At 44.6% G+C, this 15,753-nt stretch overlaps 1 long non-coding RNA gene across 4 annotated transcripts in view; it reads right to left on the bottom strand.

The window, feature by feature from the left end:
- LOC309859428 overlaps window positions 1-15,552 on the bottom strand; it is an 82,451-nt gene extending 66,899 nt beyond the window's left edge. For all 4 annotated transcript variants that reach the window (XR_014308682.1, XR_014308683.1, XR_014308684.1 and 1 more), the window contains exon 1: window positions 15,387-15,552. This is a non-coding gene — a long non-coding RNA (uncharacterized lncRNA). The remainder of the gene's footprint in view (window positions 1-15,386) is intronic.
- Between the last annotated feature and the right edge of the window lie 201 nt (window positions 15,553-15,753).

Genomic DNA, 15,753 nt, shown 5'->3' with positions numbered 1-15,753 from the left:
AACTGTCCTCACATCAGCAAAACTGAAAACTCAGCTTCTAAGTTAAGAAGTTAGCTGGCACATGATGTGTCCTCTATCAACCCTCTGCCAAAATAAAAAGAAGGTACACAAAGAAAGGGAAAATCCAGTACTTAAGTACCTGTACCAGAGAATTAAAGGAAAAGGCCAAAAGATAAAGCTAGATGTTTCACTGACAGGTTTCTCTAAAAAACAAACCCCAGCCTAGGTCTACTCTACTCCTTTAACCGGAAAAGCAGAAGCCCATGCTGTACGATATGGCAGCCATGAACTCACAGGGCTTTTCAAACTAAAATTAAGTAATGTTAAAAATTTTAAAAAAAAATCAGTTTCTCAGTCACACCAGCTGCATTTCGAATGCTCAACAGCCATGCATGGCTAGTGGCTACTATATTGGACAGTGCAGATACAGAACATTCCCATCCATCATCGGCATGGGTTCCAATGGAGGATGCTGGCAGGAGTCCTGCCCATTTCCCATTGAGATGCAGTCACTATATTAACCAGAAAATCAAGCTGCCACCAACAATTGATGAAGAGAGATATCCATCAAATAATTATTTATAATAAAGAAGGATGGAAAACACCTTAAACATGCAAGGGAAAAGTTTAAGGATGATTCAGGTCTGTAAAGAAATATATTAAAAAGGATACTAGGGAGAGTGATTCTTAAAGAGATATGGGAACAAGGGAAGTCGTCCTTTTTTTTTTTTTTTTTAACAGAAAATAGGTCATTGACCACATGGATTCCACAAAGTAAAATGTTTGTAGCCAAAGGAATAGGAGACATAAGCATATTGCTCATTTTTTAATGCATTCTGTGTACCAACCAATGAGCTACGTGCTTCATGTACATTATCTGGTTGAATCAAGAAAATATCAGATAAAAGAGCGAAGAGCTATGTGCTTCATGTACATTATCTGGTTGAATCAAGAAAATATCAGATAAAAGAGATAATATCCATATTTCTATTTCATAGGTGAGAAAAATAAGACTTATCAAGAATACATAAAAGGGGTGCCTGAGAGGCTCAGTGGGTTGGGGCCTCTGCCTTCGGCTCGGGTCGTGGTCCCGGGTCCTGGGATAGAGCCACGCGTCGGGCTCTCTGCTCGGCGGGAAGCCTGCTTCCCCCCTCTCTCTTTGCCTGCCTCTCTGCCTACTTGTGATCTCTGTCTGTCAAATAAATAAATAAAATCTTAAAAAAAAAAAAAAAAGAATACATAAAAGAAGAAGCCTGGATAGAAACCCATATTCATCTGACCTCAATCTCTAGCCTGTTTATCTCTGTAATTCAAAACATTACAGAGACTGCTTCTGAGTAGAAATATTATGACTTTTTTTTTCATATTTATTGTGTGTTTTCCAAATTCAATAAACAAGGGATTATTTCTGAAGAAATAATGGTTAAAAGGAGGCTGTTGTACGCAGTGGATCAGTGCTGAAAACGGGTTCATTATGAACACCAGGAGTTTCATATTCTGCTGAAACTTCTGTTCAAATCTAATTTCTCAAAGTATATTGCTAGACGCTAATGAAAACCCAAAGAGACACACGCATTTAGGAGATGGATAGCCAATGAATTTTCGTTGTTTTTAGAATGAACAACTTTTTTATATCTTAACAATTTTATGCGAGCTATGAAAAAGATAAAGAAATATTTATGACATTCACTCAATTCCACAGTAATACTAAGTTGTTTGTGTTCTCACTCTGGTTTGAAATGTGCATATTTCAGAGGCTGGGAGTCAAAGCTCAACCCTAAACAAGAACACCATAGAACACTGTCATTTACAGATACCACACGCACTCATCTAACTTACTACGGGCACTTGCCTGGGCAGCAGGATGTAACAGGCTTCACCAAGGCAGCTGTAGAATCAGACACACATATACCTCAGTGCTGCCCAGCAAACAGTGAGCAACACACTGGGATTGCCATGGATACCGGTTTTACCAAAGGTTTACCCTGTATCAGTAGCATTTAATCAAGAACAACAGAAGAGGTGATTGAGGAAACACACAGAAATAAATGAGGACCAATTCCTACCATCCAACTGTCTTACAGAAACTTTTCCTTACTAAAAATGGCCCGATTTACCCCTTGGTATATTTATCGAACTTCCATTTGAGAGAGATCTATGTAGTCATAGATAATTATCAAGAATAGGCCAGAATCCACAATGAGGGGGTTCATGAGTCAAAATCAGCCCATGGGCCAGTTATCTTTAGCCTACAAATGTTATTTTTCTGTTGTTATTGTCATTATTCTGTAACTAATTTCGTGCCACATTTTTAAACTGATGGATTTCACAATTAAAAAACAGATTTCTTGGGATGCCTGGGTGGCTCAGTCAGTTAAGTATCTGTCTTTGGCTCAAGTCATGACCCCAGAGTCCTGGGGTTGAGTCCTGTCCAAGGCTCCCTGCTCAGTTCTTCTCCCTCTTCCTGACATTCTCCCTGCTCCCATGCTCGTTCTCTCTCTCTCTCTCTCTCTCTCTGGCAAATAAATAAATAAATAAGTCTTTAAAAAATTTCTAACTTTTCTCAATAAAGCTGAAGACTTGGCTACTTTGGTCTAGAACTCTCTTATGGCAACCCTTGGCTGGAGCTGAATAGTAGCTAACCCAAGGCCCCCCCCAATGCCTCCCCTGGATTGTTTCATTCAGCAATGTCAACTACACCATCTTTGTAGGCACCTGGGCTTGCAGATATGGTCACAGGAGGCCTCTGAGAGACCATTAAAACACACCGTACCTGCCACATACCTATCCTCGTTTCACCTAAATAAATATAACCCCATTTCTCCTTAGACTGCCTGTTCACCTCAGGGAAGAGGAGAAGAGTGAGACCTGCCCAGAAGGGCACACAAAGAAAAGCCTGTTTCACCACCAGCCACAATCTCAAGGCTAACATGGCAACCAGGTACTACCTTTACGGCCTCACTTTCCCCGGCTCTGGCCAGCTCATACCAGCTCATTCAGGGCTCACCATACATGGAGGTGCCCATCTCTACCTTTACCATGGTCCCCTCACCTAGAACGTACCTCCTCCATGCATTTGTGGATTTGCGCCTTCCCTGGTAGACAACAGCTGCTGTGACATTCACCCCACACAATACCTGAAACATATTTACAATAAGAATGATCCATCAGGGCGCCTGGGTGGCTCAGTGGGTTAAAGCCTCTGCCTTCGGCTCGGGTCATGATCCCAGCGTCCTGGGATCGAGGCCCACATCAGGCTCTCTGCTCAGTGGGGAGCCTGCTTCCTCCTCTCTCTCTGCCTGCCTCTCTGCCTACTTGTGATCTCTGTTTGTCAAATAAATAAAATCTTTAAAAAAAAAAAGAACGATCCATCAGCAAATCCCAGTTCACCTTCAAATTACTTAGCTGGACACTGGCAAAATTCATCCCTCAACTAATTCTACTTTTTTTGTTATTGTATTTAGCCACTGTGTTGTCATCTGTGTATCTGGGCTTTACACACCAATCCTCAATCTTGAGAAGGAAGCCTATCTTTTGTGGCCATTTCCACGGAGCCCACCATTGTGCCAATACCCTGCAAGGGTACACTGAACATGGGTAAATGAGTGACAGGACAGATCACAGAGTACTTCCCCATCAGCCATTACCCCTTGTAATGGACACAGAGGTAACTAACCTCCTCACCATCACCCTCATCATTGCTATCGCCCTTGCCACCAGCACACCATCTCCATTTGCTAAGAGAGCAGAGACCCAGGGCACACAGCCTGAGGCAAGGCAGCCAGGGTCCGATGCATGCCTCTGTGTCTAATGTTGCTACAGTGCCGCCAAAAGGGTGGAAGGGACCAGCATCCCAAGGACCGTGATTACTCAGTGGGCTGCCGCCTACTTTTTCACACCCTCCCAATTTGAAAACAAAATGGAGACAACTGCTGGTTTAGATCACATCCAAGGGAGAGTTGCTATCCTATCAGCAACCTGCACTACACCTGGCAGAGAGCTAGTTGAATAACGAACGCTGACGTCTTACAGGACATATCTCATATCTTCTTCCTCTGGAGTTTTCTATAAGTTATGGATTAATAAACTTTCCCTAAGAATGCAGCCTTACTAATCTTGCAAAATACTTAGAAAAAGAGAATATTTTATTATGCCCATGTACCATGAATTATGATAAGCAAAGTCCCATGTGTGCTGACAAGAAATAAAGTTGCTCTCTACAGCAAATTGTATTTGTGATCTGGTTGTTTCCTCTCCAGTCAGATTTGGAGTAACCAAAATAACAACCTGTGCGTATCTGGATCTGTGAAGACAATAGGGGTCACAAAGTTCACAGCCAACTGAGACCCAGTTTCCCAGGAGAGAAAGAGAAAATTAGTATGGTGGCATTTCTTCAAGCCCCTCCTCTTAAAGCCAGGAAAGCAAGCAAGCAAGCAAGCAGAGACACAGAGAGAAAAGGTCTGTCTTCAGTCAACTACTAAGTTCTCTTCATGATACTGTAGCCTTCCCTTTCAAAGGGAATAGCTGTGTGGCTTCATGTAATCTACTTTACTTGTCTGAAGGTGGAGCGGTGAGGAAGAAAGGATGGTCGATGGGCACCAGGCACAGTTCTAATTGTGTTGCCACTCCCCCTATAGGTCTGATTGTGGCTAAACAATTAAAACAAAAGCATGAGTAAGAATTCATTTTCCAGTGGAGGCTCCAAGCGTTCAGGGACTTGCCCACAGCCATGGACCTAATTACTTCATTACTCAAACCTTGGTCTGAGGGTCTGGAAAATGGGGATGGTGACACCCATCCTGTCTGTCTGATAAGATCAGAAGCTGAAAAGTTTTTGCATGAGTGTGAGTACATGTGTGTGGGTGTGCAAATGTGCGTGCCTATGTGAAATGCTACAAAAGGATAAGATGACCACAGCTGGAGGGCAGATTTACCTGTATGTTCACTCACCAGCTGGCTTCCTTCATTCTGAAACTTCAAGGCTGGAAGTCACCCAAGCTTCAGACCAAAGCAGCATGGACTGCAAAGGGAACTCAAGTAGTAGCAGCTCCTCTGAGAAGCCCTTGGTGACCCCACAACACATGGACCAGCTCTCCAACCTCAATGAAGTCTCCCCATCTATAGACTGAGCAGGCTGTTAGGCCAGGCTACAGAGGAACCCTGCTCTGGCATTCAGTGATCCCGGAACGGCTGTACTGCTTACCAGGAGCACTGGCCTAGAGCTGCCTATAATCAGGCCACATTTCCACTCTTCCTTCTCCTGTCATGTTGAAATACAGGTTCACAATCCAAATTTCCTGGGTCTGATGTGTTCGGAATGCAGATTTTAATATGCAGTTCAGAAAGGCAGCGTGTCGCATGTCACATGTCACATGTCACACACTTAGCTTTTAGGTATCTGGACTACCCCTAGCTAGGTCCCTCCCTCCGTAATCAAGTTCATCAATACCTCTCAAGCCATATGTATGACTATTCACACTCACGGGGATCAACAGATATGATAAGTAGCCTCGTATCCATTCAGATCAGATCAGGTCTTGCCATTCAATGAATTAGGAAAAATATTGGGACTTTTCAGAGTCATCTAGATTTGGGAACTGCAGAATAGGGACTATCACTGTTCTACTCACCAGGGCACTTGGCATGGACGTAGCTCCCCCTGGCAAGATAGAGATTCAATGCCAGGGGTCCCTCTCACAGTTCAGCAAGGGAGGTTGGATGGGACAGCATGGGAGGGCAGCTTAGAGGAGGAGCAGGGCTTTACTTCCCATTCCCAAGTTCTGCAATATTAACAAACACTTTTATAAGAGACTAGTCTTCCTGGCATCAGAACTAGTCCTTTGCCTGTTTCTCTCTGATCCGATTCAGGCTCCTTCCCCTGCGCTGCAGCCTTCCTGCATGGCAGGAAGCTGAGCCCAAGTCCCATTCCCAGGCTCCCTGGCCAACTGACTTCCAGTTAGGGTCAATCAATGGGAATGGCAGGCAGGAGACAGGAAGAAAGGGAGGGGGTTAGAAACTAGGGTATCTATCTCCCTCTATCCCTCTCTTTCTGCTTCAAGGTGGCATCCTGGGCAGCGGCCCAGTCTCCTCGATGGATCCCACCCAGCCCTGTGTGGGACCTGCTCCCACCATGCAGCCCCAATTCCCAGGCTCTGGGAACAGTACCCCTTCCCTTTGTGCCTCTAACTCCAGAAGGAGCTTCCCACTGCTGTTCCATCCCACTCTCAGCTCTTCAGACACGTGTGTGATTCTATGAAAATTTTCCTTGTAGTTTCCTGTATTAAATTCCTTCTATTAGGCTACCTGGTATGTGTCTCTTGACACAGCGCTCACTGACACAGTGTCTACTGTTAACATTGTTACGTTCTGCTTGGATGTCCCAGTGGTGTGGCTGGGTTTTGAGGTGTGCTCACAGGACAGCACCCAGAGACACTCTCCCCTTGCCCCCAAAACACAATGGTTGGCAGAGTTTCCATCTTTAAATTGTAATTTTAAACCAACTGCAGACAACCCATGAAGGGAACAATCACCCAGCTAAAATACCTACATTACCAGGGAACTGGGCAAAGAACTGATAAGGTCCACCTCCTGACTATTCCCCCAAATAGAAATAACACATGAAAGAGGGAATAAAGCATATTTCAGCAACTGTGCAAGATCACACTACAAAACTTTAAGCTGGGAGCCCTTTTGTGGTTGTTGATTTCATGCAATTTCTTTGATTTGGTGAAAGGGGAAGGACAAAACAAAACAAACAAACAAAGGAAGCAAGGTAAAGGAGGGAAGGAGAGAGGACAGGGCAGGAAATGCACAGTTTGGGCATAAAAGAAGCCAAGGACTGGTCCCAAAAGGAAACACTGAAAATTACAAGAGAAAGCTCTTATTTTGTTTCCAAGGTTCAAAATAGTTCATGAAAGGGAGGACAATCTTCTCTCTACTGCAAAGTAACCTTGGTAGGCATTATAAATCAGAAGAAGCAAGAATTTAGGGTGAACTTCCTGGAAAAGCTAAGCCTCTGAGGCATGGAAGACAAGTCGACAGGGCCCTGGAGAAACTCTCAATCTTTAGAGGAATCGAGAGAAACAGACATGGAGCAGAACAGCATAGGACATAATGAAGTATGGTGTTTAATAGAGTTTGAGGTTCCAGAAGCCTGAGAACGATACACATGCCTAGGAAAGGCAGGCACAGGGAGGCATCAAACTTGGCTGAGCCTATGCTGAATGACTCATGTATTTTTGTTTTTAAAAAAGGACAATGTCAATCCATTCTCCCAACCCCCTTCCTCTCAGCCACATTAACTTATGGCTACTGGAATCAAGACCTCTCTCTCCACTGAAACATTTGGAGCAGTCAAATGTATACAAAATGATATCTGACCTCACTCCTATGAACCCAGGGAGAGCAAAGAGAAAATATGGAGTGATATTAGGGTAACCAAGTGATCAGCTTCTCCTTCCTGTAATTTTGCCTTAAAATGACACCCTTTTTTACATCAACCTAAATAAGTATGACTTGCATTATCTTCACCCCAGAAAATACAATGAAACATGATGGCATAATGTGAGAAAGAGGAGAAAGGTACCCCAATAAGCAAGGAGAGAAGAAAAATTTGAAACTTTATCCACACGAATATCCTAGGCATATTCCAGGAGAGAAACCAGTATCCCCTCTAGCTCCTAAAATATAAATAATATTTGAATGGGAAAAATATTACTGGGAGTGAGTTTATGAAAGAGTTAATAACATAAAGAATTCCGAGGGGCACCTGGGTGGCTCAGTGGGTTAAACCTCTGCCTTCAGCTCAGGTCATGGTCTCACAATCAAATCCCACATCAGGCTCTCTGTTCAGTGGGAAGCCTGCTTCCGCCCCCCCCCCCCAACCTGCCTGCCTCTCTGCCTACTTGTGATCTCTCTCTCTGTCAAATAAATGAATAAAATCTGAAATTAAAAAAAAAAAAAGAATTTCAGAGAAAGACATAGAGAGACAGCAACAGAGAGAGAAGGATAGCAATCGACAAATAATCATCATCCCTTGGGCCATAGGTAGACGTCTGTCCTGCTGTCCCCATTTTTGCAGATATGTTACAATGTCTGTGCATAATGGTGATTCCTCATATAGAAAAATGCTTCAGTCTTTCACATGTTCAACACAATATACTTGAGGATGGTAAGTCAACGTGGGGAGGTGGGAAGAATACCGACATGGGTACAGGAGACCTGGATCTCTATTCCTGCTCAACTTGATGACCTGAAATGCCTTTTCACTTACAGATCCAGATTACAAAACAAAACAAAAATGAAACAAAAAAAGTTTTCAAGATCTCTGATCACAAAGAATTTCAATACTGTTAACGAAAAATAATTACTTTTCCCCAATCTCTGTTACCACGTGAACTTAATATACCCCATGAGAGTGCACACATTTAGTTCAATTCAATTCAGCAGAAATTTATTGAGCATCTACTGCATTCTGAAAACTGTTAAAAGGAGAAGCCATAGTTCCTTCTTCTGAAGAGCTTATAAATGAATTTTATTCCAGGAACAGAACAACAATTCCTGGACAGAACAACAATTTCTTTATTATCTCTGTACTGACAAGCTAGAAACTGAATGAGAATTCAAAGGAATTCTTTGTCTTCTAAAAAGAATATTCAAAAGAATTATATGGAATCATAAACACCAAATATAAGACGGTGGTTACCTCTGGCAGAAGGGAAGGAGATATGATCAGGGAAAGGAGACTTCAACTGTATTTACATGGCTCTATTTCTTAAGCTGAGTGTTCTCAGCTTTTTTGGGTTGCTTTTTTTTCTTCTTTAATCAACTTTTACTCTATTTTTATACTTTTTTGTATGTCTCACATATACTATACTACATTTCAAATCACACATATTACTTTTATGATAAGATTAACTCCTTTTGGGGTGCCTGGGTGGCTCAGTAGGTTAAAGCCTCTGCCTTCAGCTCAGGTCATGATCACAGGGTCCTGGAATTCAGCCCCACATCGGGCTCCCTGCTCGGTGGGGAGCCTGCTTCCAACCACCCCCCCCAACCTGCCTCTCTGTCTACTTGTGATCTCTGTCAAATAAATAAATAAAATATTTTTTAAAAAATCAACTCCTTTTTGTAAAAATCCTAATTGATTTACCTACAAACACATTCCCCACTCTATCTCATAAGACACTTTTTAAAAAGGGATTCTTGAAATGAGAGGGTCTCTGGCAAGTAAGTTTAGAAGATCTTAATGATTTCAATGAGCTTCCTTGCTTGCTTGCTTTTACTTCTTACTGAAGTTTTAATGTCAGTAAATACCATGTCTTAGCAAGAGTGTGTTATGTTTTTCAATGCTTTTCAAACTTTGGGGGGCACAGAACATTTTCCTTCTGTATGTTCTTTGTTTTAAAATACTCATAACTATCTTGGGGAACCCTAGTGTTCCTTGGAACACAATCTGGAAAATGCTGTATAAAATAATCCATTTCAGTCACATATTGTACACTACAACCACACCCAACTTTGCCTGTCTCCAAACCAATGATGAACCTTCATGCCCACCTATCTTTGCCCACAGTTCTCCCGGTCTGGATCCCTTCAAGACCTGAGAAATTCTTGGTCAACCTTCAGCTTCCAGCTGAAAGGCAATCTCTTCTTTGAAGCTTCCCCCTCCTTTTCCTTTCTTTAGACATAATAAATTACTCTTCTGGAAGCTTCTAGTGCCATGCAGATATTTCCTGTACCGTATCTCACACTGTGGCAGTAATTTATGCGTGAGGCAGAGTGCCTAGATGGCAGAGACAACATCCTTGCTCATGGTACTGTTCATAATGCCAGGCACAAAGCCAGAGCCAGACACAAACTAGGTGCTCAGGCAAGTATGTGTTAAATGGGTTTGGAAGTAATGTCTATGCACATTCCCTGAGTTAGCTTCCTCCATTTCCCAGATAGTCTCAAAGACATATTTGTAACTTTTCAGTCTTTACTAGCAAAAGTGACACTAACAAGAAGAGATACAAACCAATTCAAAGACTGAAAGAGAGACAAACTCTGAGACAAAAACAAGAAGAGGAAAAGAGGGGGAAAGGAAGACTAACTGATGGACCAACAGATCACAGTTGTCCAGTCAAGAACCAGAGACACTGACCAACAGCAAGAGTCAGAAATTGAATCTTGGAGCCAATATACCAAGTTGACTATTTTGCAAGGCTCACTGTAGGTGGTCGACAGGGACTGGGGTTCACCTTGAATGGCCTCATCTGTCTGGGACTGCCCTCCTCTCATTTTTACCCCCTAAACTAAACAACCCATCTTAGCCATCACAAAACTTGTATCATTTTGGCTGTGAGTTGCTCTATTCAGCAAAAATTTTATTTCTGTTTTCCTTTCTCTTTATGAGAATCCCCCACTGGCATTGTAGATTGGTTATATGTTGGGTTCAAATAAAAATAATAATAATAATAATAATAATAATAAAAACAAGCTGGCAATTTCTCTCCAATAGCATATGCAGCATATTTCATGAAATAGAAGCCGGAGGAGTTTTAATGATTCCTGAACCAAAACCTTCCCATATCTGAGAACTAAGTGGAAGAAAAACACAAAGAGCATCTCACAGAAAAAGAAACCCAATCATTTGTTCATTTGCTCTCCAACCTAAGGGAGGTGTTCAAGTCATCAACTGCTGTGTGTGTGTGTGTGTGTGTGTGTATGTTTAACATGGGTTCATATCCTGATATGCATTTCATAGATTGAGTTTAGTGCCAGTTTTCATGGATATAAGTGTACTTATAAGAGGAGGGGTTTTCTTTTCCTATTGGACACATTTTCTTTTCCTATTGGACACATTTTTCAGTACCGAACATCTGACTGGCTCCTGCTCCCAGTCTGGCAACATTCCCCTTGCTTCAAGGTTTGTTTATATTTCAGGCTACTTCCCTATCCTGGTATGGGAGGCAATCTGGCCCAGAGGAAAAAACAGTGGAAGAGGAGCCCAAGAATTCTGGGTTCCAATGGTGTCTCTCAGCCATTATGTTTACATGCTTCCTTCAATCTGACTTGTTTTCCAATCTGTAAGTGGGGAGAATTGACTATTCTACTACTAGAATCCAATCAATCCAACAGTCATTTTATTTTCCTCAAAACAGTTTCTGAAAAGAGCAATTCCATGGAGAGTTTAGCATTATGTATACTTCCCAATTCTCTTCACAAAGAATGTAAATGTTCAAGGTAATATTTCCAATAAACTAAAAAGACAAAAAAATAACCAACAACAATAAAACCTTTCTCTGAAATCCTGAACTATATCTCTTTCTCCCTATCTTCTGTTTAGGAAAAAAATAAAAATAATAACAGATACTGTTAGGATATTTAGGCCTTGGGATATCAATGACAGAGACCTTTGTATTATGAAAAGGAAGAATCTGGCTTTCATTTGAAGGGTAACACATAGATAAGTAACATTACGTACTCACTGCTGTTCTAAGCACTTGGTGTTAATTCCTATAATGGTCTCCACAGTCATAGGTGGTGGGTACTGTTGTTTTATTATCAAGGACACTAAAGCATGGAGAAGTCAGAGAGGTTGGTCAAGTCCACACCGCTGGCAGGGCTGGAGGAACTAGGGTCTGAACTCAGGCAGTCTAGCACCCAAGTCCAGACTTCTAACTACCTGTTATGCCACCATTCAATTTTAAGAATCTCTGCTTATCACAGTTGGTAACAGACAACCGTAGTAATGCAATTTCTGAATACCTACTTAAAGAATACTTTGACAGCACAGACAGATGTGAACATACTGACCAATACCTATCATGAAGTCCCAAGTGTTCAAAATGTCTATCATCAGCCCAATGCCCTATTGATAACACAATACTCATTTTGTTTTAGCATCTGAACCTTGAGAAAAATCTATAACTTGCTCCTGCCAGAAGTCTATTCCATTGTTCCCTGTTAAGTTTTACAACCACCGCGAGAGATAGCTGGGATCACCCCTCCACACAGAGGCAGCAGTGTGCTGCCACACAGGCCCAGGAACCAGAAAGCTTGGATTTAAATCCCAGTTCTAGGGGCACCTGGGTGGCTCAGTTGGTTACCTATCAACTCTTGACTCAGGTCATGATCTCCAGATTGTGAAGATGAGGCCCACATGGGGTTCCATGCTGATAATGGAGCCTGCTTAGGATTGTCTCCTCCTCCCTTGCCCTCTGCCCCTCCCTGCTCATGGGCACTCTAAATAAATAAATAAATAAATAAATAAACAAACAAACAGACAGACCCTAGTTCTATAACTTATTGGCTTTGTGACCTTGGACCAGTTACCACCTCTGTGGGCCCCAGTCTCTTTATCAATCCAAGGGGAACAAAAATACAACTATCAACCTATGGTTACTCAAAGATTATTCATGGTTATTTAAAGATTAAATAAACTAATGCATGCAAAGTGCTTAAAAGGGTACCTGACTCTTAGTAAGTGATCCAAAAAGGTAAACTATTCTTTTTTTTTTATTTTTTATTAATAGAAGAAGTGATTTACCAAACATCACATAGTCAGGATTCCATCATGGCCATCCAACGCCAAATATCCTCTCTCCTTAGCAGGACTCCATCCTCTGACCAAAAACTACCATTCCCATGAAGTCCTGTTATCTGTCAAAGGGCCCAGAGAGATAGTTTTCCCTATCAAATTGTTGGAAGAACATACAAAGTAGATAATACTGTCCTTGCTTTGCAAATAACAAAACGGAAGTTCTGAGAGGTCAAGAGATTTATCCTCAATTACTTAACTCACCCAGTGCATGTGCTTCACAGTAAGCCCTAAATAATTCTGAAAGTTCCTGACAACAGCCTTCAATGTGGGCAATTTTTTAAAGTGCCATCTAAAAGATATAAACTGTGATGTTCTTGCTTTGTTAGTTTTAGTAGTTTGAGAGAGGGATTAAATTCCTGCAAAAACCAAAATGTTTGACTTGAGTGAATTATCAAAATGAAATGCTGCTTCAATTAGATTCTTCATCTGCCTGGAGGGTGGCTCCAGGCATCCATATATCCACCAAATGCAATTTTTAGGAAGGGTCCTATCAGGTACCAAGCCAACCCCCATCCCTTTAAGGGAAATGACTTTGGAGGGCAGAGGGGAGTGAAGTAGCAGATTCCTCTCTGGCCTGGGGAAGAGAACAGAACAGTAAGTGATGGCATCTCTTCCCTGCAGCCTCCTACAGTGGTGTGTCTTGCAAATGAAACATACTGTGAAACAGCTTGTGAGATGAGCTTCATCAACAATAAGTAATTTTTATCCAGATTCTATTGTTGAATACAATGAACATGATTAAATGTTTCAGATATGCCTACTCAGACCTTAAGCAAACCATCAAGAAAAGAAAAAAGAAAAAAAAAAAAACCTAGTAAAAATCATCCCCTAAATCTGCTTTAGGAGGAGATTTAATTGCCAACTTGATGCTTAGAACTGAATTCCTACTTGACAGTGGCACTGCTCCCAAGAAAACTGTAGCAACACATTTGCACTTCTCACCGCGGCCTCTGCTCTCATCCCTGCCAATCCCCTGAGAGTCAGCAAATAGTTACAATGTCAGTCTTTCAAATCACTGCATTTAGAACTTCCCAAACCTTTAAGAGGTCCTCTGTGTATGGAAAAGAACAATACCACTTCAAAAGCTATGTCTGCGAGTTCTTCAATACTCCATTTGAATGCTGGGGTTTCAATCAAGGACAACAGCAGACAATTTCTGATAAGAAGTTGACTTTTACACAGTTCTGATTAGGTTGCCGCGGGCGAAAGGGAAAGGGTCAAAGCTTTCAGCCTTGGCTTTCACAAAGTAGCCAGTGTTTTTCTTACGTGCCCAGCGCCCGGACAGAAAAAGACTCACTCGCTTCCGCAAGCTTTCCACTCGCGGCTCTTCCTAAAGGATCTAAGTCCAGGCGTGCCTGAGTCTCCAAACTTACCCGCCAGGCACCGACCCACGTGGGCACGCAACCATGCTCGCCAACAGTTGCCAGAGCTCACGGATGCCCGCGCTGGGTCGGCGCCCGTTCGCTGAGCGCCCCCGGCCTCCCTACCCGCATCCCATTCCTTAAGACTCTCCCAACCCAGGCAGACGTGCCCTGGCAGACCCCCAACAATGAGGACTTGTGTGGTGCAGTTGGGGGTGGCGGGTAGTTTAGAGTGAAACATACACAATCTGGCGGGTCCTGGAGCAAGCAACTCAGGAGCCAAGTGGCATCAGCCTCTCCATGCAGATTTCCCTTGCGCCGACTAGCTCTTCCCCCACCCGGTCAGGTCACCAGCACCACCAAGGGAGGGGAGCGGGGAGGGACGGGCGCCTTAAAAAGTGCAGAGAAAAGACTCGCCCTCCCACCAAGGATCACAATAATACTCTGCCGGACACGGATGGAATCAGCCGGGGAAGGAGGGTCCCGGCAGCAGCAACCACCTCCGTTTTGAAATTTACTTTGTACACTCATCCCAAGGCTCCCTTCCGACGAACGACACAATCTCCCCCATCTCTGTCTCCCTGCGTCCAGATTCTCTCGGCGGTTGAGCCCTCCGATAGCGCTTTTTAGGAGCCGAACCACGGGGATTTTAAAGTTTCCCCAGTAGGAGAAAAAAAGAAAAAGAAAGAAAGCAAAAACAGAAACAAAAGCCCTGAGTTCTGGTTCCCAGGCACAGCATCCAGTCTGGAACCTAAACCAAGGGGGCGGGCCAGGGAGGAGAGCCATCGGGGCTGCGGGGAGCCTGGGGAATGGGACAGGGGGGAGCAGCACAGAACGGAGTCCACGGAGGACTCGGGAACGGCTTGGGTCCGGGGAGACGCGGGGTCCAGCTCTGAGGGTGTTTGCGAAAAGGTAGGGGTTATAGGAGAAACCCGCTTGTTCGACGGTTGCGGGCAGAGCCGTAGCTCTACAGATGAGTGGGGAAGAGGGTCCGGCCGCGGGAAGCCGCTCGAGAGGCCGGGAGATGGGCTCCGGAGCAATGGGGAGGTTTTGGAGTGGAAGGGAGGGCTCAAAGGTGGATAGAACCGGGTTCGCGGCAGGGAGGAGGGAGCAGCCGGTCTCGGAGAGAGACGAGTGTTTGGGGTGAGGACGTCTGGAAAGAAGACGCGCGCGGTCAGAAGGAGACTAGGGGTGGTCAGGGAGAGCCAAAAGGAAGGAGGAGAGGTCGCTCCTTTTCTCCCAGCAGAAAGAGGGAGCGGGCGGAAAACTGCTGTCGCCATCCCCGCAACACCCCAGCCAAACTCCCACGACGGGCGCGCCCAGGAGCCCTCTTCTGCGCCCGGAGCCCCAAGCGGTGGCGTCTGGCACCCGGTTCCCCTCTCCCCCCGGCACCTGCTGGCGCTGAACTCAGAGCTGCGCCGGGCCCCACCGCGACTCACCTCCGCTCGCGGACAGCATCCTCCTCCGCTGTCGCAGCCGCGCTGGAAGCGGCTCCCCATGCACGGCGGGCGACACACTCAGGCGCGCTCTCCAGCCTGGGAAAGCCCCGGCGAGCGCCGCGCAGGGTCCATTCTCCCCAGGAGCCACCAGCCTGCGTCAGCGCCGGGGGAGGAGATGGCCGCCCGCACAGCCCCGACTCCTCCCGCGGCCTCCGCCCCATCCGCCCCCGCGCCCGCCCAGCGCAGGGCAACCTAGCTCACCTGCTGGCTCCCCTCGCTGCCTCTCCGCCGCCTGGCCGCCGGGCCGCTCGCCTGCGGCGCGCCCTCGCCCGGGGCCTTGCCTCTCCCGCTCCGGCTGCGGCTCCGG

This window comes from Mustela nivalis, assembly GCF_964662115.1.
Source record: "Mustela nivalis genome assembly, chromosome: 2".
In the NCBI taxonomy this organism is placed as follows: Eukaryota; Metazoa; Chordata; class Mammalia; order Carnivora; family Mustelidae; genus Mustela; species Mustela nivalis.
The sequence above is the reverse complement of the archived record's forward strand: the minus strand, read 5'-3'. Positions and strand labels throughout refer to the sequence as shown.